Consider the following 23879-nt stretch of genomic DNA (forward strand, 5'->3'; position numbering starts at 1 on the left):
GGCCCAAAATAATCATACAAACTCTTAGAAGCAAAAGAGAGAGTCAGAACAAGGGGTGAGAGAAATGCAACATGAGAAGAACTTGACCCACAGTTGCTGGTTTTAAAGATGGAAGAAAGAGGCCATGAGCCAATGAATGTGCTGGCTTCTAGAAGCTGGGAATGACCCCTGGCTTATAGTGAGCAAGAACATTAAGACCTCAGGCCTGTAACTACAAGAAACTGAAACCTGAATAAAAGGAAACATGCTTCCCTGGAGCTTTCAGAAAGGAAGGCAGACTGCCATCATCTTGAGAGTGTATTAAGAGCCATTTCAGACTTCAGATCTACAGAACTGTAAGATCATAAATTTGTGTTGTTGTAAGCTACTAAAATGTGATAATATTTCTTTGTGCTTTCATTTTCTCCCCAAGATAAGAAGTAAATTGGAGCATTTCATTTTTAACTTATAGTATTACTGAATTGTGACTAGAAAATGTGATCTGTTGGTTTTTATTTTTAAATTTTTCAGGATTTCCTGTGGGGCCTAATGTGCTAAGGTAGTTTCTATCTCCTGGTGGGACCCTGATTGACATTCTAGTGTATGTAAATATCTCATGTTTTTATTTAAAAATAATAGAAATTCACCATCTATAGGGTACAAAATGTTGGATTTATGTGGAACTATAAATTTGGATTATGTGGAACTATAAATTAAACTTATTCAAATCCTTTATATTTTTACTTAATTTTCAACCAGTTGATCTCTTAAATTTTGAAAGATTTCCTAAATTCTTCCATAATGACTGCAAATTTGAAAATTTATCATTTTGTTTTTTATATTTGAAATGATTAAATATTTGATGTTAATGAAAATTTCAAAGCATAAAAATGAATAGCTATGCCTGTTGTTTCATCTTATGAACTAGAACATTACCAACTGATATGGTTTGGCTGTGTCTCCACCCAAATCTCATCTCGAATTCTCATGTGTTGTGGGAGGGACCTGGTGGGAGGTAATTGAATCATGGGGTCAGATCTTTCCCTTGTTGTTCTTTTGATAGTGAATAAGTCTCACAATGTCTGATGGTTTCAAAAAGGGGAGTTTCCCTGAATAAGCCCTCTTCTCTTGTCTGTTACCATGTGAGACATGCCTTTCACTTTCCACCATGATTGTGAGCCCACCTCATTCATATAGAACTGTAAATCCATAAACCTCATTCTTTTGTAAATTGCCCAGTTTCAAGTATGTCTTTATCAGCAGTGTGAAAATAGACTAATACACCAAAACTTTGCAGTACCTCTGTGACTTCCTGTATCTTATTCCTCCTCTTTTCCTAAGAGTTAACTAACTATCCTGAATTTAGTCTTCATCATTTCCTGCTGAAAAAAAATTCTATCATATATGAATTTCTATTCCTAAACAACAAATTAGTTAAGTTTTTTTTGCCTTTGAGCTTTAAAAAGTATCGTATTGTCAGGTTTCTACAGAAAAACAGAACCAATCAGATATACAGTTGACCCTTAAAAATGCCCCCACATATAATTCCCCATGCAGTTGAAAATCCACATATAATTTTGACTCCCAAAGTTAACAAAAAAACAAAAGAATAAGTGCGACGTGTTGCTGAAAAGAAGGTATATTCTGTAGATTTGGGGTGGAGAGTTCTGCAGATGTCTATCAGGTCTGCTTGGTCCAGAGCTGAGTTCAAGTCCTGAATAACCTTGTTAATTTTCTGTCTTGTTGATCTATCTAATATTGACAGTGGTGTGTAAAAGTCTCCCACTATTATTGCATGGGAGTTTATGTCTCTTTGTAGGTCTCTAAGAACTTGCTTTATGAATCTGGGTGCTCCTATGTTGGGTACATATTTATTTACAATAGCTCTTCTTGTTGCATTGATAGTTTTAGCATTATGTGATACCCTTCTTTGACTTTTTGATTTCTGTTGCTTTAAAGTCTGTTTTATCAGAGACTAGGATTAGAACCATTGCTTTTTTTTTTGCTTTCCATTTGCTTGGTAAATCTTCCTCCATTCCTTTATTTTGAGCCTATGTGTGTCTTCGCATGTGAGATGGGTCTCCTGAATACAGCAGATGAATGGGTCTTGACTATTTATCCAATTTGCCAGTCTGTGTCTTTTAATTGGGTCATTTAGCCTATTTACATTTAAGGTTAATATGGTTATGTGTGAATTTGATCCTGTTATTTTGATGCTAGCTGGTTATTTTGACTCTTAGTTGGTGCAGTTTCTTCATAGTGTTGATGGTCTTTACAATATGGTATGTTTTTTCAGTGGCTGGTACCGGTTTTTCCTTTCCATATTTAGTGGTTCCTTCAGGACCTCTTGTAAGGCAGGCCTGGTGATTACAATATCAGCATTTGCTTGTCTGTAAAGGATTTTATTTCTCCTTCATTTATGAAACTTTAGTTTGCCTGGATATGAAATCCTGGGTTGAAAATTCTTTTCTTTAAGAGCATTGAATATTGGCCCCCACTCTCTTTTGGCTTGTAAGGTTTCTGCAGAGAGATCCCTTGTTAGTCTAATGGGCTTCCCTCTGTGGGTAACCTGACTTTTTTCTCTGGCTGCCCTTATCATTCCCTTCATTGTAACCCTGGTGAATCTGATAATTACGTGTCTTGGGGTTGCTCTTCTTGAGGAATAACTTTGTGGTGGTCTCTGTATTTCCTGAATTTGAATGTTGGCTTGCCTTGATAGGTTGGGTAAATTCTCCTGGATAATATCCTGAAGAGTGTTTTCCAACTTGGTTCTATTCTCCCTGTCACTTTCAGGTAAACCAATCAAACATAGGTTTGGTCTTTTCACCTAGTCCAATATTTCTTGGAAGCTTTGTGTATTCCTTTTAATTCTTTTTTCTATACTCTTGTCTTTAATGCTTTATTTCATTAAGTTGGTCTTCAATCTCTAATACTCTTTCTTCCATTTGATTGATATTTTTGATACAGGGTTTTGCTCTGTTGCCCAGGCTGGAGTACAGTGGCATGATCACAGCTCACTACAGCCTTGACCTCTTGGGCTCAAGCCATCGTGATGTCTCAATCTCCCAAGTAGCTGGGACTACAGGAATATGCTACCACATGTGGCTAATTATTTTATTTTATTTTTGTAGTTGTGGAGTCTTGCTATGTTGCCTAGGCTAGTCTTGAACTACTCAATCCTCCCACCACGGCCTCCCAAAGTGCTAAAATATAGGAGCGAGCCACTGTTCACAGGTGGTCTCTGTATTTAGTATTTTGTTTCTCATAAGTGTTGCAAATCTCTTTCCAAGTTTGTGATTTGCATTTTGTTATTTGATTAATTTATTCATCTTTTATAATTTACTTTTTAAAGTCTTGTTTCAATAATCATTCCCTACATCAAAATCATCAAAATATTCTGCTTTATTTTCCCCCTATTTAGAAGGGTTTCGAACATTGATAATTAATTTTTGCAAATGGTTTAATCCTATTTATTTTTTGATATGAACAACTCATTTTTTTCAGTACCAATTATTGAACAGTTAGTTCTTTCCAGATGATTGCAAAGACACTTCTGTCAAATATCAAGTTTTCATTTTACATGGATCTACTTCTCAGCAATCTATTCTATTACACTGTCAATTTGCCCATCAGAGTTCCTCTGCCACTTTGTATATATTATTCTAGTTTCAGTATCTGTTCTAGTATACGTTAGGGCAACACTCTCTGCTTCTCTCTTCTTCTTCCACTCTCTGTCCTATCTGTCCTCTTTCTCATCCTTCTTTTAATTTTTTTTTGTTATACTTAGGTTTTAATAGTTTCACGTAAATTTTAAACTCTAATTCAAGAGCTTTTCAAATTCCTTTAAAAATTTAAAAATTATTCCTGGCACTTGATGGAAATTGCATTGAATCAATGGCTAACTTTGTAGAGAATTGACATCTTTATGACATTGAGTCATTCGATGCTGTTATAGAATATGATATCTCTATGTAAGTCATATTTAAGTAAAATGGTCTGTATAAAATAAGGATAACATTCACATCCATGTTTTCGTGCAGACACATGTTTCCAGTTGTCTTGGACATATGCATAGGAAAGAAATTAGCTTAACTATGTTTAACTTTGAGAAACTATCAAACTGTTTCTTAAGTAGCTTCACCATTTTGCACTCCTACCAGCTATGTGTGAGGCTTCTAATTTCTCCACATGGTTGCCAACACTTACTATTATGTTTTTATTCTTTTATATTATAGTCACTCTAGTGAGTGGGAAGTGGTACATCATTGTGGTTTTAATTTGTGCTTACTTGATGACTAATTTTGAGTATCTTTTGAGTGTGTGTGTGTGTATAAATAAAACATCTATATTTATATAGATATATACAACATCTATATCTATATATAGACATATAACAGCTACTATATATAGTTGTATATAACGTATAGGTATACACATATAGACATATATAATTTGCAAATATTTTCTCTCATTCTACGGCTTTTTTCCTACTTTCTTGATGTCATCCTTTGTAGTATAAAAAATTTTAATACTTTTGGAGTTCACTTACCTATTTTTATTTGGTTGCTTATACTTTTGGTATTATATCAGATAAAGTATCGCCTAAGCCAAGATCACAACAATTTACTTGTATGTTTTCTTCTAAGAGTTTTATAACTTTATTTCTTATATTTTTAAGAAATAGAGTTCTGTGATTTATATTGAGTTAATTTTTGTATCTGTTGTGAAGTAGGAGCAGTTTTATCATACTTTAACTTTTTTAGATATGATTTTTAAAAAATTCTTTCAACATAATAGCTAATTTAAAGTCTGTTTCTGATATGTCTACAATCTGGGGCTTCTCTAGTAATAGTTTCTATTAATTATCCCCCGCCATCGACCCCTGTGTATTGGTCATACTTTCCTGCTTCTTTGGGTGCCTTAAATTTTTTTGTGTGAAACTGAACATTTACTCTGGAAATTGTACCCCCCACCTCCAGGGTTTGTTGTTATTGCTATTTGTTACTGTTAGTTTGTTTAGTGACATTCCTGCACTAATTCTGTAGCCTGTGTGTTTTGTTTTTACTGATATCTCTGCCTGGTAAGCCGCATGGTCAGCATGATTGAATAGAGATTTCCGAAAATGTCCTGTATCGTAAGTCTCCCAGCCTTTGTTGAGGGGCTCCCTCTCTCTCTCTCTCTCTCTCTCTGTGTGTGTGTGTGCATGTGTTGCAAAATGTCTTGAATGCTCCAACTGGCAGTCTACAATTCTGCCTTAGCTTTAACTTTCTTCTTGTGCAGAGATTCAAGGTGAGCCAGAGGTGAGAAATTATAGGTTCTTAGGTCTTTCTTGGGCACATACACAACCCTTCAAATGTGGTTTTCTAGATCCCAGTAATATGTCAGAACTTTCAAAGCTCCCTATGGACACTTTGTTTCCCATTTTTTATTCTTTTTCAGTTTTTTGGTCATCCTCTTGTTAGACCAACTGGTAGCACTGCCTGAGCTGTGAAGTTGAATGATTGCCAGTGACTTTTTTTAACAAATACCCTGGGATAAGTCAGTTTGCAAAGACTGACCTCTCAGTTAGGTCAAATAATGACCAACCCTAAAAATGGTGCTTTTCAAGTACTGCTAGTCAGGTCAGATATATTCTTTAGGTTAGATTTTTTAGCAAACTCCAAACCTGTTCTCCTTCTCTAACGGCTACTAGGTGCGAGGTTTTCACAGTTAACCATCATTGTGAGGCTGTTGGTTTTTAAAACTACTGCAATGTAAGGAAAAGGAGATAGGATTAGGGCAAGTTAAAATGCCACAAAATCTGCCCTTCTTACTGAATTTTAGCTGCTTTCCTTGAATAAACATTCATCAATTGCTGCAATTTTTAATTTGCATCATTTTTAAAAGTTGATTTTGATATTTTTGCAAGTGTTATTTTTATTTCTCATTGCTTTTATGAAGGGATGGATTTTCAGAGATCCTTACTCTGTCATTCTAGACATGCTCTGATATACTGAATGTTGATCTATTTTTAAATTTGTTTTTTATTATACTCTTAATTTTAAAAACAATTTGCAATTAAGATAATAGAGATTGACATAAATAAATATGAGAGACATCAATATACCTCACTTTTGTAATTAACCAATGTTAATCTTTTTTTATCACTGTTGTACTCTTTTAAAATCTACTAAAAATACAAGCTTTTTATACTTCAATTATTTGATTGTTTCTGTCCTAAAAAGTTACCTGTCTTAAGAAACACTTGAAGTAATTGACAATCTAGGATCACGACTAACAGCACAAGCCTCATTTTCTGAAAAACATTGGTTTAAGTTTTATTTTCTTGTAAGTGTATGACATTAGACATGTTTTAATGTCCCTGACTTTCAATCTCTAATTTATAAAATATGAATCATAACATATACGTCATATAGTTATATCGAAGATTGAAAGAATGTATGTAATGCTCTTTTCTCAGTAAACAGTACCTATTAGTATTTAAAACTGAAGCAGTAGTTTAGATATAATTTCAGTTGGAGGAAATTAGCAGGTGAGATGGTTTATTCATTGTCAGAAATTTAACATCCTCCCACCTCTTTCAGTTGGTTACTTTGAAATTGTCCATACTTCCTCTTCTGCTGTGATTCTTTTGGGGAGGCATCATTTATTTATATATTTCAGTTCGAAAGCACAGGAGTCCTGTTGATAGCATCTTCAATAGTTGCATGGATCTGCTTCTTTCCTAGGACCAGGAAACACTGGTGTAGGTTACTTTTTAATGCAACTTGAGCAGTAGTAGGCTTACTACTTTATGTAACATGTCAATTTTACAAATTTACCTTGCATGTCAGGTATAAACACAGGTGTTTCACAGAATATTATCTATTTTTACCTGTTTCTGTAACCACTACTAGATAGCAATAACATCAAATGTCAAAATATTAATTGCTTTTGTATTTCCCAACATCAGATGGTGCAGTTACTCAGTAATTGGTGTTAAATTTATCTGGTAGATAAAATGAAAAAGATATTACTGTTATATTTTGAAGAGTGCTTATGGAAATAATGAATAACAAAAATTAAATTAAGCAAAATGTGCATGCAAACATTTACATCATTTTTCCAAATGCAACATTTCACGTGATCTTGCTTTTGGGATTCACAATAAATAAATGGTCAGACATTTTACTTAGCTACTTTTGAAATCCCATCTGTGTACTTGATGAGCAAATATTTATGATAAAATTACAGTCTTTGCTACCAGTCTTTAACTTTAAATTGTCAGATGCAAAATTTGGGGGAAGTAGGATATAGAGAATATCAATTTTTAAAGACAGTGTGTGGATTTTGTTAGTCTAAATGTTATTATTCTTCCCAAGAATGAGTTTATCTCCTTATTCTAGTCCTGTGGGTTGTGGTGATGATCTTTCATATTGTATTTATGTGTGATTCTCTTTCTTGGTCCAGTGAACATTTTTAGAAGTGATCAATTTCTCTGTGTTCTTACTTTACTTCCCATCTCCATTTGGTTGGTGATTTAAGGAATGAGTTATTTTCTAACATATTTTTTATTGGCAATTTAAAGAATTTTATAAAATCCAAAATGTTACCTTTTTTCCCCAAGACTGAAGAAATTAGACTGTGAGCCCAGAGTATGTATAGGAAGAAAGCTAATTGGAGTAGAGTACCAGACTCCAATATCAAAGGCCAGAATCCTCACATGTCTGAGTCTATAATTATTTTGCAAGTGGCATCTAAAGTGCTTTCTGTAGGAATCAAAGAGATTTTGCCTCCAAATGTAAATGGGAGTGAGGGTAATATTTGTAGAGGGTCTACAATGATTCAGATATATTGATGAAAAGTTCTTCACACATTACTTAAATTTTACTCCACTCCTGAGAGCTAGTCATCACTATTTTTCTTTCTTTTTTTAGAAAAATATTTTTTTTCTTAGAAAGGTTAAATATTTTGTGGTAAGTCATATCACTAGTAAAGATAGAGCCAACTTAGGTCTACTAAATACCTAATTCCATGCCATTTTCGATATATTTTCTTTTTTTTGAGATGGAGTCTTGCTCTGTCACTTAGGTTGGAGTGCAGTGGCACAATCTCGGCTCACTGCAACCTCTGCCTCCCAGATTCAAGCGATTCTCCTACCTTGGCCTCCCAAGTAGCTGAGATTACAGACATATGCTATTATGTCCGGCTAATATTTGTATTTTTTATAGGGATAAAGTTTCATTATGTTGGCCAGGTTGGTCTTGAACTTCTGTTCTCAAGTGATCTGCTTGCCTCGGCCTCCCAAAGTTCTGGGATTACAGGTGTGAGCCACTGTGCCAGGCCCATTTTTGATATATTTTCTTGAGAGTAGTGCAGATGTCAGATTAAGGAGGTAAATTAACACTTTTGTAAAATGAAAAATGTTAAAGAGAACATTTATGCAGTTTTTAGCATAGAAGTAGGTGGTTCAGATAGCGACAGTGATGTTTTTGCCAAATGTTCATAGGTAAGGAAATAAAATTCAAACAGTTCTGCTTTCCCATAATTTCTCTTCCCTGAGTCTCCAAATGTAAATAATTTAATGTAATATTTAGTTGGTTATAAAACAAAAATCCCTAAATATATGTCTATTTCTGCTATTTAGAATGGCTATGTTTCCAAATGTAAAGAGCCTATTGAACATCTAACTTAATAAGATGAATTTTTCTTTCTTCACAAGGACACTTAGAACTCTCATGATTTTACAGTTTATTTCCCATACAGATCCCGAGTTCTCTTGGAGTAACTACTGAACAAGTCAAGTACATTTACTAAGTATCTGCTTATGCTTGATAATTTATTTGTCTCCTCCAGATCCACTCTACAATCTCTCTTGTTCTCTGTCCCGGGAGACTAACATTTATAAAGTGCATCAGTGGGATCTCCTGCTCTCTGGCTTGTTGTTGGAATTTCTCAGTGGCAGTCACTATCAGGAGAATGGAGGCCTAGAGAAGAGGAAGGTTGGGGTATTTTTTTCTTTTGTTTGTTTTTCTGTCACGGCTCCATAAGGTTGCTTGAATCTTGTCTACAACAGACCACTGCTCCTATAGTTACTCTGTTAAGTTTCCATCAAGTTCTCTCTCTTTTTATGCATTATAGCAATTATAGCTTGCAGGTTTCCCTTAGAACTGTCTATACTTTTGTAAATTGTCCCTTTATTATCCCATTTGAGTGCAAAATCTATGTCTTATCAGAAGCCTGACTGGCACATAGCTAAATACTGGACAATGTACTAGCCTCTGTACTTTAGACATAACAGAGGGTGATTCATAGGGGAGAGACATTACTAACAAGCAAAGAACAGACACCAGGCATATTCAGTGAAACGTAAAAATGAAACATACAAATTAACATGGCCAAGAGGTCCAATAATTGACTGTAGAGATCAAAAAAAGAGAAATTGGAGTTAATATAATTTATTGAGTCTTCACAAGTATACATTTGGTAGAGTAAAGCTAAATGTTAAAAAATATTGTCCTCAGTATACATTCTAAGCAATTGATTCTCAAGGTGTGAGACATTCCCTGATGAGAGTGACAGAATTGGATCATCTTTGATACAAACCTTCAGTAATTGATCTCAGAATATAATACATGGGAGATATTTCTCTCCCTAGGATACTGAGTGATATCATACTCATGGAATTTGCTATTTGAGTGGTATAGCTTTTATGAAACTTGACTTTTGAGTGGTGCTCTGCTTTGGAAAATATTGTGGGTGATATAGGCTTTATAGAATTTAACCTTTGGGTGGTGTGTTTTTTGGGAATTTGAATTCAAGTAGTACAATTCTATCTGATTTGACCTGTAAAGTCACTGGATGAATATTAAGTGGGATATGGACTACAGTATTCAACAGAGTCACAACCCAAATCTAAAAAAGCACTTGAATTCAGCATTTATGCCCCAAATCATTGGTTATTAGACACATGCAAACTAAAACCATATTGAGATACCACCATAAACCTGCTAGAATTGCTAAAATTAAGATTGACAATAACAAGTGATTGTGAAGTTGTGATACAAGTGAAAATCTCTTACGTTGGTGTCAGGAAAGCAAAAATGATGCAGCCACTTTGAAAAACAGCATTGGCAGTTTTTTTTCTTATAAAGAGAAACATATTTACCGTGTGGTTTACCAGTCCCACTTCTAAGTATTTACTAAAAGAAATGCAAACAGGTTTACTCAAAGACATGAACTCCAATGTTCATAGAAGCTTTATTCATAACACCCCAAACCTGGAAACAAATGTAATGTTCATCAAACAATGAAGGTATAAATACTTTAATTTTCATATAATGGAATGTTACCTAGCAGTAAAAAGAAATGGACTACAGATACCTGAAACAACATGGATAAATCTCAAAAGCATAATGCTAAGTGAACAGTCAGCTATAGGACATAACATACTGTATGATTCCATTTATATTACATTCTAGAAAGGCAAACTTATAGGGAAAGGAAACAAATTAGTGGTTACCAGAGGCTGAGGACTTGGAGGAGCTGATATTGACCACAAAGGAAAATAAAGAAACTTTTCTAGATGATAAAACTATTCTGATTCTTGATGATAGTGGTTATATGACTGTTTACATTGATCAAAACTCCCCAAACTGTGCATTAAAAACAGTGGGCTTTATTGTATGTGATTATACTTCAATAAACCTGACCCCAAAAAGGTAAAAAGTTAGGCAGTTTACTCTATGATAACAGGTAAGTATTCAGTTACTCTCTGAAATTGTTGATAGTATATTTTGATATTGAGCATATTTCAGTGCAATTCCGCTTTTTTGAAATTTGAAGTAAAGGATATAAGGTTATTTACACTCTGAATGGTATGTTATTGGAAAAGTAGAGTATGTGAATAGAATTTATTTCTTTTGCTAAAAATCTTACTTATTTGCTCTTGTGCAATGAAAATACCTGTGTATATTATAAATAACGGATTAAGACGAAGTAGAGAAATTCTAAGAGAGGAGGAAAGACTGAGAGTCAAGGGTCCTTGAAAATGATAATCTCCAATTAAGGAAAATAAGCAACTCAAAGAGCTATATCCAACGAAGACCATTTTGCATAAATTTAAGCCAAGCAGACTTCAAAGTTCCTTTTGGAGTTACCTGGAAGAGCACCCTCATAATGACGATTATGAGGAGGCACCCTCATAATGACCAGCTTAAATTTGTATTTCTCTTCCATATAATCAGAGATAACTAAAACGAATTTTTTTTTTTTGATGGTGGTGGTGGGGGTATGTCAAAATATCAACTAAATCCTTCAAAGGATATTTTTTAAACAGTGGACATTTTGAAGAAAAAAAAAGCCACAATTTAAAAAAGATAACCTCTTCCATCTCATAATGCCGCTGTGACTTTTTACTACCTGAAATGAATCCCAAATAGTTCATTTTCATATTTTACTTTAGCGTTTTACTTAAAGATAGTCATTTTCCCCTAGTTATGTGACTTGGTATTTCTTACATAAATTTGTTACTTGTATTTTATTGTGTTCTAGGATGTTTGTTTTGTGGCTAGCAAGTTATAAATTTTTTCAGATGCATAATGAATATTTTGCTGTTTGATATAATTTTTTAGAAATATTAAATTATCTTGTTTTTTATAATCCATAGACTCTATCTGTGGGTTCTCTCTGTAGTGGCATAAAAACTAGTGTTCTTAAATTTTTTGTGAACTCTGTGTGCTCCAAAAAGGGGTAGAGGATCCCTGAGCATTCAAGGAGCCAATTTTTTCAGTCAGGAGTAGTTGGTTATGATCTAAAAAATCTCTCCTCAGTCAAATGTGATAGTACTGTTGTTTTTCAAATGCTAGCGTTATTTTAGAAGTTCTAAGCATTACTGTTTTATATGCAGATGAAGATCACATTTTATGAAAGAGAACTCCTGTGTTTTGAAAGCCAACTGTTGGTCACATACTGGCACTTCCCCTCTATTGATCTTCCTCAAATTCTGTGAGGTAATTAGAGAAATCTAGGGTTGAGATGTAAAGCAACTACCCCAAAATTACATAATTTAGGAACAGGGGTAATGTTTAACCCACGCCATCAGACTTTAAACACAAGGCATTTTAACACAAGGCATATATTTTCTATATCCTATAGAAAATAGAAAAGAAAAAGAGAAATTTTCAAAGTAAAAAGAAGACTATATAAAATTTAAGTTTCCCAGGTTGTGATTCTTCCAAGATTTCATAAAAACTTTTAAAAGCAATTGAAATCACACACCTTCATGCCCATATGTTTTTACATTATATCATACCCACTTCAATGGATAGAAGAAACAATGTTTCATAAAGTAAGAAGTTTCAGAGATTCCTCAGCTTGTAATCAGTTTCAAACTTTTAGCTGACTTCAAACAAGATTTTTATGTTGTTTTCTTATGTGCTTCTGACCTTTTTGAAACAATACCAAACATGATTTTATGCTTGTATGTAATCAGGGAAATTACAAATTTGTATTTTGCTGTAGTCATTTTCTCACTTATATCAGTTCAAAATGACTTTTCTAGTCTGTGATGGTTATAGGTAGTCTGATAAGGTCTCTACAGCTATTACTTACTGAATCTAGTTCTGCATTTACACCAAATATTTCTATGAAAAATAATGTATCTAACTTTTGATTCTTTTTTTGTTTGCTTGTTTGTTTTTTGAGACAGGATCTCACTTTGTTGCCTAGGTTAAAGTGTAGTGGCATAATCTCTGCTCACTGGAGCCTTCACCTCCCAGTCTGAGGTGATCCTCCCACCTCAGCCTCTCAAGTAGCTGAGACTACAGGTATGTGCCAGCACTCCTGGGAAATTTTTGTATTTTTTTTGTAAAGTTGGGTTTTTGCCATTTTGCCCAGGCTGGTCTCAACTCCTGGGCTCAAGCAGTCCTCCCTCCTCTGCCTCCCAAGTGCTGGAATTATAGGCATGAACCACTGCACCCAGCCTGTTTTGATTATTTCTGAAAAACCAGAAACAGCTATTAATCAGAATATTTTTGATGTTATCTGGAGCTATCAACTAAATTACATAAAGAAAACCTGAATTTCATATCACTGAGAAGTGGGTGTATTAAATGCCATAGATTTTTTGGATGATCATTTAAAGTGGTTGAAAGCCTGCTGACAGAATCCAAAAGGAACTTGGCAGGAAGCTCCCACTACACACTTTGAACAATTATAATCTTGGCAGATTTTATTAAAGGGCACTTCCCTCCCTTCTTTCTTTCTCCAATAATGAAATAATTGTTACAGGAGAGAATGGAGATTAATCCACGGACTACCTAAGTAGTCCGTTCATCTGTGGGCTTCTGATTACACATAGGGTTAAATATGTTTGAAAGACAGACTTAAAAATAAATGCCATTTCTGGCTATTTGGAAGAGTTTGAATCTATCCACTCATTCATTCATTATTAAGCATTCACAGACATATTTTATCTTCCTTCAAAGAGTTTATAATGTAATGGTGAAAGTAAGACATAAATGTAAACATAAGGCAGACTAATAGTTCAGTGAAAGAGGCACCTATCAATTTGTTAAGTCAGATCAGAAAGAAGCATAACTTCTCGTGGTGGAAGAGCAAAGAAGGCTTTCTGGAAGCAGTGGCATTTGGACTATGACTAACACATGATAATGGTGAGAGGGAAGAGTATTTATGTTGGAGGGAATAGGCTGAATGACAACATAGATAGGAAAGCTTTTGGGTGTATATGGAGAACTGGGAGTAGTGTGATTTGGCTTGAAACAGGATAATAAAATGGGAAAATAAAGTGGGACACTTGGGATATGTTGGGATTCTGGATGGAGTGTGTGACAGGCTAAGGAATTTGGCTCTTATTGCACAGGCAATTGAGAAATCAATTGGCACTAATGCAGCCACTGGAGAACTCAGTGTACCACAAAGAATTTCAGTAGTTTTGTGAGAGGTGTTAAGAAGTCATTTAACAAAATTTATACTTTTTTTCCTGTTTTTTTTTTTTCTCCCCTCCTCTCTTTTCTCATTGATGTGCTGTCTATTGTGTCAGAAGCAAACGTTCTAAGATTTTCAAGTTATACATAATGGCAACTCAAATCAAATCAACATAATTATTTACTGAATTTCCCTTATATGCAAGACATATTGTGTCAATTCTAAGACTTTACTTCTCAAAACCTTTTAACCTAAAAATCCTAAATGCAGTGGATAAAATTTCTTACCTTCAGCATTTTGGCAAAGAACTCCCAAACAACCCATAAGCATTATATTATTCAAAATTTGTTGTTTTATTTTACATGTGATTTTTCATTGAACTTTAAATAATGTAAACACAATCTTAAATTCTTGCTATAATAGTATTAAAGGTAAGGAATGCTCAACTACTCCTACTAAAAGTCTTTGAGCAAAATTGACACTTAAGGAAGATGAACAAAATTTATAAGAGGTTACTTTTCTTAAAATACCAGTTTAGCTATTGGAGATATATATCATTAGGCAGTGATTAATTGAAAACTGACCAGACAGAAAATAAGCAAATTAGAGTCCAGGGGAGGGAAGGAAACATGACCTCAGCATTTATATTTGAACTGACAATGCTAGTGTACCATTATGCTTTCCATTTTAAAAGAAAATAGATTAATACTCTGAATACAGGTATCTTGAGAATTTAAATATTATTTTGAAAGGGTTAAAAATTTGTATATGCTACCATATTAAAAAGATTTTAATCAGATTAGCAATAAAAATTCAAAACTTTAGTTTGTAGGTAAAAACGTAAACACATTTTACCAATTCTATTTTGTAGTAGATCTTTTATTTCTGTCCTTCCTGACATCAGTCTCTTTTTTCAAAAAAATTATTCTTTTAAATTTGTTAATAATCAAATAGTATTTTAAAATGCTTACGACAGATGGAACTTCTCCCCAACTTTAATTTTAATTAGATTGTTTACTCCAGTTGTTCCCAAACTTGTCTTTAAATTGTTATAAATTTTAATATAAACCTTTAATTATTACCATGGAAGTGTTATCACAACATAAGGTGGCACAAGAAGCAGTTTGTAGGTATTATATCCTAGTATGTCATTTTTGTTTAAAATGTATTCTAAATATTTGGGAGTGGTTATCAGCATTTATTTTATGTTTTTTTAAATGAGCAAAATAATTTTAATCACTGAAAGAAGAAAAGTATTGAATATAGGACTTAGAATAGTATTCTGCTAGGCTCTAGTGTTAGGGTGTTTACTTTTAAGAATTTTTATTTCAGTTGCTCCTGTCTTTGAAGCACTGATGTTAGGTTGAACCTATCTTCTTCCTACTTTCTACTTTCAACTCCCTTGTAAATATGTACTTTGGTTGGTATTAAGTTTGGTATTTGAAGGGAAGAACTATCAGCTTTGAAAATAATGGAACTCCAATTGAAAGAAGTTTGCTGTTAGTGTCTCCCCTTGGTTTTATTTATGTTTCCAGGGATGTGGTCACTCAGCACATGTATATAGGTTAAATGCAAACCATAATATAATACTAGGGCTGATGTATGCTACTACCACAATTCAACAGAGAAAGTTCTGTGTTCATAGTAAGTCTCTTTCTCCAGACGCTCAAACCCTTGCTGTTTGACCATTGATAAGAATTGATAGGCTAGTTTAGGTAACCTAAGACATACAGATGCACTTTATTTCTCTGAATATTATTTTCCTGTTTCTTTTCATTTTCAAGGCTCAATCCTATGCCTCTGGAATCCTAGTATAATTTCTCCTGTACTTGTTTCTCAATATGTTCTTCTGCAGTAGTCTATCCATTCTTATGGATGAATGTCTCTCTGGATAGAGGAAGAGCAATTCCAGACAATCATACACACAAAATCATACATCCTTCATTTTTTCTAGAGGGATTCTGGAATTTCCATAGAGGATCAGTTCTACCTTTTTGGCATCTTCATCACCCCAGAATGTATAGCCTGTGTTTTCCAGTGATTTACAAAAATAAGCAAAGGTTTTTTTCCCCATTTCCTACATGTAAAATTTTATTGGTTATGCTTTTTCACAGCATTCATCTCCTTACTGTGTAATGCTCAACTCAATTCAGTTGAAATATTACAGTTTCACACTCTAACTACCTCTAAATATCAATTTGAAGGTAAAGGAAAATAATGAAAGGAATCACAATGTAGTGAAAAGAGCACAGGCTTTAGGGTCAGACAGATTTGGGTCTGAGTTACCTCTCTTCTCCTTCACTGTATGACTGTGGTCAAGTCATATGACCCCACTGAGCCTCAGTTTCCCCATCTGCAAAGGGCAGATTGTGATACCATCTACAGTGAGGATTGACAGTGCATGCAGAGTATCTGACACACAATATGGTAGCTACTATTGGAATTTATGAACGTGAAAGTATTTTATAATTTACCAACTGCTTTATATGTGAAGAGTTAGGACTTTCCTTCTTTTGAAAACTTTCCATCTTGATTCTCCTCAAATTCATATACCTGAAGCTCCAACCTGCCTGGCATTTACCAAGATCCGTAATCTTTTTTCCCTTTTGTTTCATTTATTTTGAAGTTACTGGCTTCTCCTCTTCTTTTCTCCCCACCTCTGCACCCTGGTGGAGCTCCTTGTCTGAATTACTGCTTGAGCACTCTGTATATGTTTCCATGTATAGATGTATATGTTTTAAGTGTGTATCTTTTCTCCCCAACCGGCACTTAACACTACCTTGCTCATGATGCTTTGCTCCTTACTGCATGTCGATATTGGGATTGAACAGAAAATATATGGTCTGTAGACTTTGGCTTGGATATACTGGCTATCGTGAAGGATTTGTAATGAACTTTAGAGTTCAATCTGGTTTGAGTTCTGGGACTGACACTGACTATCTCTGGTGACTTGTTTAATATCTCAGATTTTTTTTTTTACTCCAGAGGACACAAATTAGATTATGACTGAGATAACTGTTAAAGATCTGCTTTGGGACAGAGTGTTTTTCTTATATATGTTAATTTGGATTCCTCTCTATAACCTCATCCCCAGATTAGATCTTTCTTTTTATATTATATTTTAATTTTCTTCCATGATAGCATAACCCTTGCCACTTGCCTCACTTTTTTTCTACCAAGTGTTAGAGCCTCACACAATTTAAAAATAGAGATGTTGGGCTGCTTATTTTTATGCTTGGGTGTTTTAGGGGCAAGTGGGTGGGAATACTGCATCCTAAATAGTCACATTTCAAAGGAAGTCTTAGTAAATGCATAAAAGTTGTAAAAAAAAGTTTTTATTTTCCTATAGTAGACATTATTGATTGCCTATCCAGTATTCATTATCCCCTTTCCTTTTTCATAAGGCTGCCCTCTAATTTTCATGTAGCTGCCCTTTCATCATGTATTAGTCTGTTCTCATGCTGCTAATAAAGACATTCCCAAGACTGTGTAATTTATAAAGGAAAAAGGTTTAATGGACTCACAGTTCCACATGGCTGGGGAGGCCTCACGTCCTGGCAGAAGACAAAGAAAGAGCAAAAGGACATCTTACGTGGCAGCAGGCAAGAGAGAGCATGTACAGAGGAACTCTGCTTTATAAAAGCATTAGATTTCCTGAGACTTATTCACTATCACAAGAACAGCATGGAAAAGACCCACTTCCATGATTCAATTACCTCCCATTGGGTCCCTCCCATGATACGTGGGAATTATGGGAGCTACAATTCAAGATGACATTTGGGTGGAGACACAGCCAAACCATATGACATCATGTTGTCCAAGTGCTTCAGACAGGAGACTACAACTGGAGTCCTCAGAGTAGGTCATGATTGGTCTAAGGCTCATCAAGCTCACACTTTTCAAGATAATTGTTCAGGAATATAGGCCAAGCTAGGCAGCCTGAATCAGCACATTTTTCAGGCAGGGATGTGGGATACAAATTGGGTCTGTGAATGCAAGGGAGCAGATTTGTCTGGAGCTTTAAGGAACTAGTTTTCGGACCCAGAAGAGATCAGAAGTACTTTTCTCTCTTCTTTTGGATTTCAAGTTGTGTGAATATGAAGCCAAAAACTGTCAGCATTTTTTTCTGTCACTAAGGAAGCTATTTTGAACCAACTCAGAGGAGGGAACAGTGAAAGGGAGCCCAGAGAAATAAAACTGAAATACTGGATTCAGCCTAACCTGAGGCCTAGCCTGCCTCTTGACTTGCAGTTACTAGTTTTCTTTTGCTTATTTATGTAAATAGTGTTATTATTTTTTATTGGTTATATATTTTATTTATTATATTTTATTTCTTAAAATAATAGGTTATAACATAGTATTTGCAAGCCTTATGATCACCTCAAACCAAAAAACACAATGAAGACACAAAAAATAAAAGGCCAGGAATTAAATTACTTCACCAGAGAAAATCACCTTTACTAAAGGAAAACAGGGAGGAAAAAAAGAAGAAAGAGAAGACTATGAAACAACCAGAAAACAAATAATAAAATGTCAGGAGTAAGTTCTAACTTATTAATAATGACATTGAATGTAAATGGACTAAACTTTCTAATCAAAAGATATGGACTTGCTGAATGTTTGAAAAAACAAGATCCATTAATCTGTTGCTTATAAGAAACACACTTCACCTATGAAAACACGCATTGCCTGAAAATAAGGGGATGGAAAAAGATATTCCACTCCAATGAAAACCAAAAGCAGGAGTCACTATAGACAAACTAGATTTCAAGACCAAAAACTATAAAAAGAGAAGAAGGTCACCATCTAATGATTAAGGTGTAAATTCATCAAGAGGATATAACAATTTGAAATATATATGCATCCAACAACAAGCATCCAGATATAGAGCCAAAGAGAGAAATAGGCCCCAATACAATAATACATGGAGACTTTGATTCCCCATTTTCAACATTGGACAGATCTTCCAGACAGAAAATCATCAAGAAATACAGACTTACTCTGCACTGTAGACCAAATGGATCTAATCAGTATTTAAGAACATTTCATCCAATGGCTGCAAAATACAGATTCTTTTCCTCAGCAGATGGATCATTCTCAAAGATAGACCATATGTTAGGTCACAAAAAAAATCTTAAAACGTTCATCAAAATTGAAACAATATCAAGCATCTTTTATGGCCACAGTGGAATATAACTAGAAATTAATAACAAGGAATTTTGGAAACTATAAAAATACATGGAAATTCAACAGTATGCTCCTAAATAACCAGTGGATCAATGAAGGGATTAAGAAGGAAACGGAAAAATTTTTTTTAAACAAACAATAATGGAAACACAACATACCAAAACCTATGGGATACAGCAAAAGCAGTACTAAAAGGGAAGATTATGGCTGTAAGTACCTACATCAAAAAAGAGGAAATTATTACTATTTTAAATAATCTAACAGTGAAACTTAAAGAACTAAAAAACAAGAGCAACCCAAACCAAACTGAAAATTAGTAAAAGAAAATAAATAATAAAGATCAGTGCAGAAATTGATGAAATTGAAATGAAAAAAATCAATACAAAAGATCAATGAAACAAAAAGTTGGTTTTTTGAAATGTTAAACAAATTGACAAACCTCTAGCCAGACTGACATGTAAAAAAGAGAGAAGATCCAAATGTATAAAATGAGAAATGAAAAAGGAGACATTACAAACTGATAATGCAGAAATTCAAAGGATCTTTAATGGGTACTATGAGGAACTTTATGACAATAAATTGGAAAATCCAGAAGAAATGGACAAATTTTTAGACACATAAAACCTACCAAGATTGAACCAGGAAGAAATCCAAAACCTAAACAGGCCATTAATTATTAATGAGATTGAGGCCATAATGAAGTCTTCCAGTCAAGACAAGCTGGGGACCTCATAGCTTCACTGCTGAATTCTACCAAATATTTAAAGAACTGATACCAATCCTACTTGAAATATTCTGAAAAATAGAGGAGGAGGGGGATATTTCCAGACTCCTTCTACAAGGCCATTATTACCCTGATACCAAAACAAGACAAAGACACATTAAAAAATAAATGAAAAAAGAAAACCATAGACCAGAATATCTGATGAATATTGATGTAAAAATCTTTAATAATATACCAGCAAACCAAATTCACCAATGCATAAGAAAGATTATTCATTATGACCAAGTGGTGTTTATCCCTGGGATGCAAGAATAGTTCAACATATGCAAATCAATTAATATGTTACATCCTATCAACAGAATGAAGGATAAAAAGCGTATGATCATTTCAATTGATACTGGAATAGCATTTGATAAATTTCAATATCTCTTCATGGTAAAAACCCTAAAAATTTGGGTATAGAAGAAACATACCTCAACATAATAAAAGTCCTACATGACAGACCCACATCTAATACCACAGCAAATGAGGAAAAACTGAAAGCCTGATGGATGTTTACCATCACTACTGTTGCTTAATACTATATCGGAAGTCACAGCTAGAGCAGTCAGACAACAGATGTATATAAAGGGCATCCAAATTGGAAAGGAAAAAGTCAAATTATCCTTATTTGCTGATGTTATGAACTTATATTTGGAAAAACCTAAAGGCTCCACAATAAAACTGTTAGAACTGATAAATTCAGTAAAGTTGCAGTATTCAAACTTAACATACAAAAATCAGTAGCATTTCTGTGTGCCAATAGTGAAAAGCCTAAAAAATAAATAAAAAGTAATCTCATTTGTAATAGCCACACATAAAATTAAATATCTAGAAATTAACCAAAGAAGTAGGCCAAGCGCGGTGGTTCACGCCTGCAATTCCAGCACTTTGGGAGGCCAACGTGGCTGGATCACAAGGTCAAGAAATTGAGACCATCCTGGCCAACACAGTGAAACCCCATCTCTACTAAAATACAAAAATCACCTGGTTGTCATGGCAGGCGCCTGTAGGCCCAGCTACTGGGGAGGCTGAGGCAGCAGAATTGCTTGAGCCTGGGATGCAGGATGCAGAAGTTGAAGTGAGCCGAGATTGCGCCACTGCACTCCAGCCTGGTGCCTGGCAACAGAGCAAGACTCTGTCTAAAAAAAAAAAAAAAAACCCAAAGAAGTAAAAGATTTCTATAATGAAGACTATAAAACACGAATGAAAGAAGTTGAAGAGGAGACCAAAGAATGAAAAGTATTCCATGTTTATGAATTGTAAGAATAAATATGTTAAAATATCCATACTACCCAAAGCAGATTGCATTGAATCTATAGTAATTCCTCAAAATACCAATGAAATTCCTCACAGAAATAGAAAAAAAATCCTAAAATTTATATAGAATCACAGAAGACCCAGAATAGCCAAAGCTATTCTGAGCAAAAAGAACAAAAGTGGAGGACTAGCACTACTTGACTTAAAATTTTACTACAGAACTATAGTAACCCAAACAGCATGGCACTGGCATAAAAACAGACACATAGACCAATGAAACAATACAGAACCGGCCGGGCACGGTGGCTCACACCTGTAATCCCAGCACTTTGGGAGGCCGAGGTGGGTGGATCACAAGGTCAACAGATTGAGACCATCCTGGTCAACATGGTGAAACCCCATCTCTACTAAAAATACAGAAAATCAGCTGGGCATGGTGGTGCATGCCTGTAATCCCAGCTACTCAGGAGGCTGAGCCAGGAGAATTGCCTGAACCCAGGAGGCGGAGGTTGCGGTGAGCCGAGATCACGCCATTGCACTCCAGCCTGGGTAACAAGCTCGAAACTCCGTCTCAAAAAAAAAAAAAAAAAAGAAAAGAAACAATAGAGAACCACAAAAGAAATCTGCACACCTATGGTGAACTCATTTTTGACAAATGTGCCAAGAACATACACTGGGGCAAGACAGTCTCTTCAGTAAGAGAAAATTGGATATCCATTTGCAGAAGAATGAAACTAGATCCCTATTTCTCACCATGTACCAAAAAATCAAATCAAAATGGATAAAAGACTTAAATCCAAGACCTCTATCTATGAAACTACTACAAGAAAACATAAGAAAAAATCTCTAGGACATTGGTCTGGGCAAATATTTCTCAAGGAATATCCCACAAGCATAGACAACCAAAGCAAAAATGGAAAAACAGGATCACATCAAGTTAAAAAGCTTCTGCATAGCAAAGGAAACAATCAAAAATTTGAAGAGACAACCTACAGAATGGGAGAAAATGTTTGCAACTTATCCATCTGACTAGGGCTTAATAGCCAGCGTATATAAGGAGCTTAAACAACTCTATAGAAAAAATCTAATAATCCAGTCAAAAATGGGCAAAAGATTTGAACTGATATTTCTCAAAAGAAAACATACAAATGGCAAACAGACATATTAAAAGGTGCTCAATATCACTGATTATCAGAGAAATGCAAATCAAACTACAATGAAATATCTCACCCAAGTTAAAATGGCTTATATCCAAAACACAGGCAATGATAAATGCTGGCAAGGAGGTCTCCACTCTGGTACACTGTTGGTGAGAATGTAAACTAGTACAACCACTATGGAGAATAGTGTGGAAGTTTCTCAAAAAAACAAATATTGAGCTATGATGATTCAGCAATCCCACTGCTGGGTATGAACCCAAAAGAAAGAAACTCAGTATATTGACAAAATAGCTGCACTCATATGTTTGTTGCTGCACTATTTTCAATAGCTAGGATTTGGAAGCAACCTGAGTGTCCATCAACAGTTGAAATGATAAAGTAAATGTGGTGCATAAACACAGTGGAGTACTATTCAGCCATAAAAAGAATGAGATCCAGTCATTTGAAACAACATGGATAGAACTGGAGATGATTATGTTTAGTGAAATAAGTGAGACACAGGACAAACATCTCATGTTCTCACTTATTTGTGGGATTGAAATATAAAAACAATTAAACTCATGGACATAGAGAATAGGATAGCTACCAGAGCCTGGGAGGGGTAGTAGTGGTGGTGGGGGAGGTGGGGACAACTAATGGGTACAAAAAGTAGTTAGAAAGAATGAATATGACCTAGTATTTAATAGCATAATAGAGTGACTATAGTTAATAATAGCTTAATTGTACATTTCAAAAAAAACTTAAAAGGTATAATTGGATTGTTTGTAACTCAAAGGATAAATGCTTGAGGGGATGGATACCCAATTCTCCATGATGTGCTTATTTTACTTTGCATGACTATATTAAAACATCTCATATACCCCATAAATGTATAACCATAAAAATTAAAAATAAGAAAAAGAAAAGAAAGAAAATGAGTTGGTTGTATATGTGTGGATTTATTTCTGGGTTCTCTATTCTGTTCCACTGGTCTCTGTGTCTTTTATGCCAGTACTCTGCTGATGTGGTTATTATAGCTTCGCAGTATATTGTGAAGTCAAGCAGTGTGATATCCACGGCTCTGTTCCTTTTGCTTATGATTGCTTTGGCTATTTGGAGTCTTTGTGGTTTCATATACATCTTGGCATGAATACATTTTTTCTATTTTGGTGAAGATGTATATTTCATATACATTTTTTCTATTTTTGTGAAGACTTATTGGTGTTTTAATAGAGATTGCATTGAATCTGTGAATTGCCTTAGGTAGAATTGTCATTTTAACAATATTATTTCTTCCAATCTATTAGCATGTAATATTTTTCCATTTTTTTGTGTGTCCTCTTCAATTTCTTTCATCAGTGTTTCATAGTTTTCCTTGCATGGGTCTTTTAGTTCTTCAGTTAAATTGATTTATAGGTATTTTATATTCCTCTTGTAAGTATTAGTAGGTATTATAAATGGGGTGGCTTACTTGATTTTTTTTTATCAGATTGTTTGCTCTTGGTATATATAAACCCTGATTTTTGTCTGTTGATTTTCTATCCTGCAACTTTATCAAATTTGTTTACCAGTTCTAACAGTTTTTTCTTGGTGGTGTCTTTAGGATTTTTGTTTTTTTTTTGAGT

The 23879-nt window shown here is 34.5% G+C and overlaps 1 protein-coding gene across 5 annotated transcripts in view; it reads left to right on the forward strand.

Moving 5' to 3' along the window:
- Positions 1-23879, forward strand: part of LOC118155287 (uncharacterized) — a 213211-nt gene that overhangs the window by 103229 nt on the left and 86103 nt on the right. Inside the window, exon 6 of one of the 5 annotated variants that reach the window (XM_078349973.1) lies at positions 511-4361. The exons of the other annotated variants lie outside the window; for them this stretch is intronic. The gene's annotated coding sequence lies outside the window, so the exon portion shown is untranslated. Of the gene's footprint in view, positions 1-510; positions 4362-23879 lie in introns of those variants that run through there. 5 annotated transcript variants of the gene reach the window in all.

This window comes from Callithrix jacchus, chromosome 1, assembly GCF_049354715.1.
Source record: "Callithrix jacchus isolate 240 chromosome 1, calJac240_pri, whole genome shotgun sequence".
Lineage (NCBI taxonomy): Eukaryota > Metazoa > Chordata > Mammalia > Primates > Cebidae > Callithrix > Callithrix jacchus.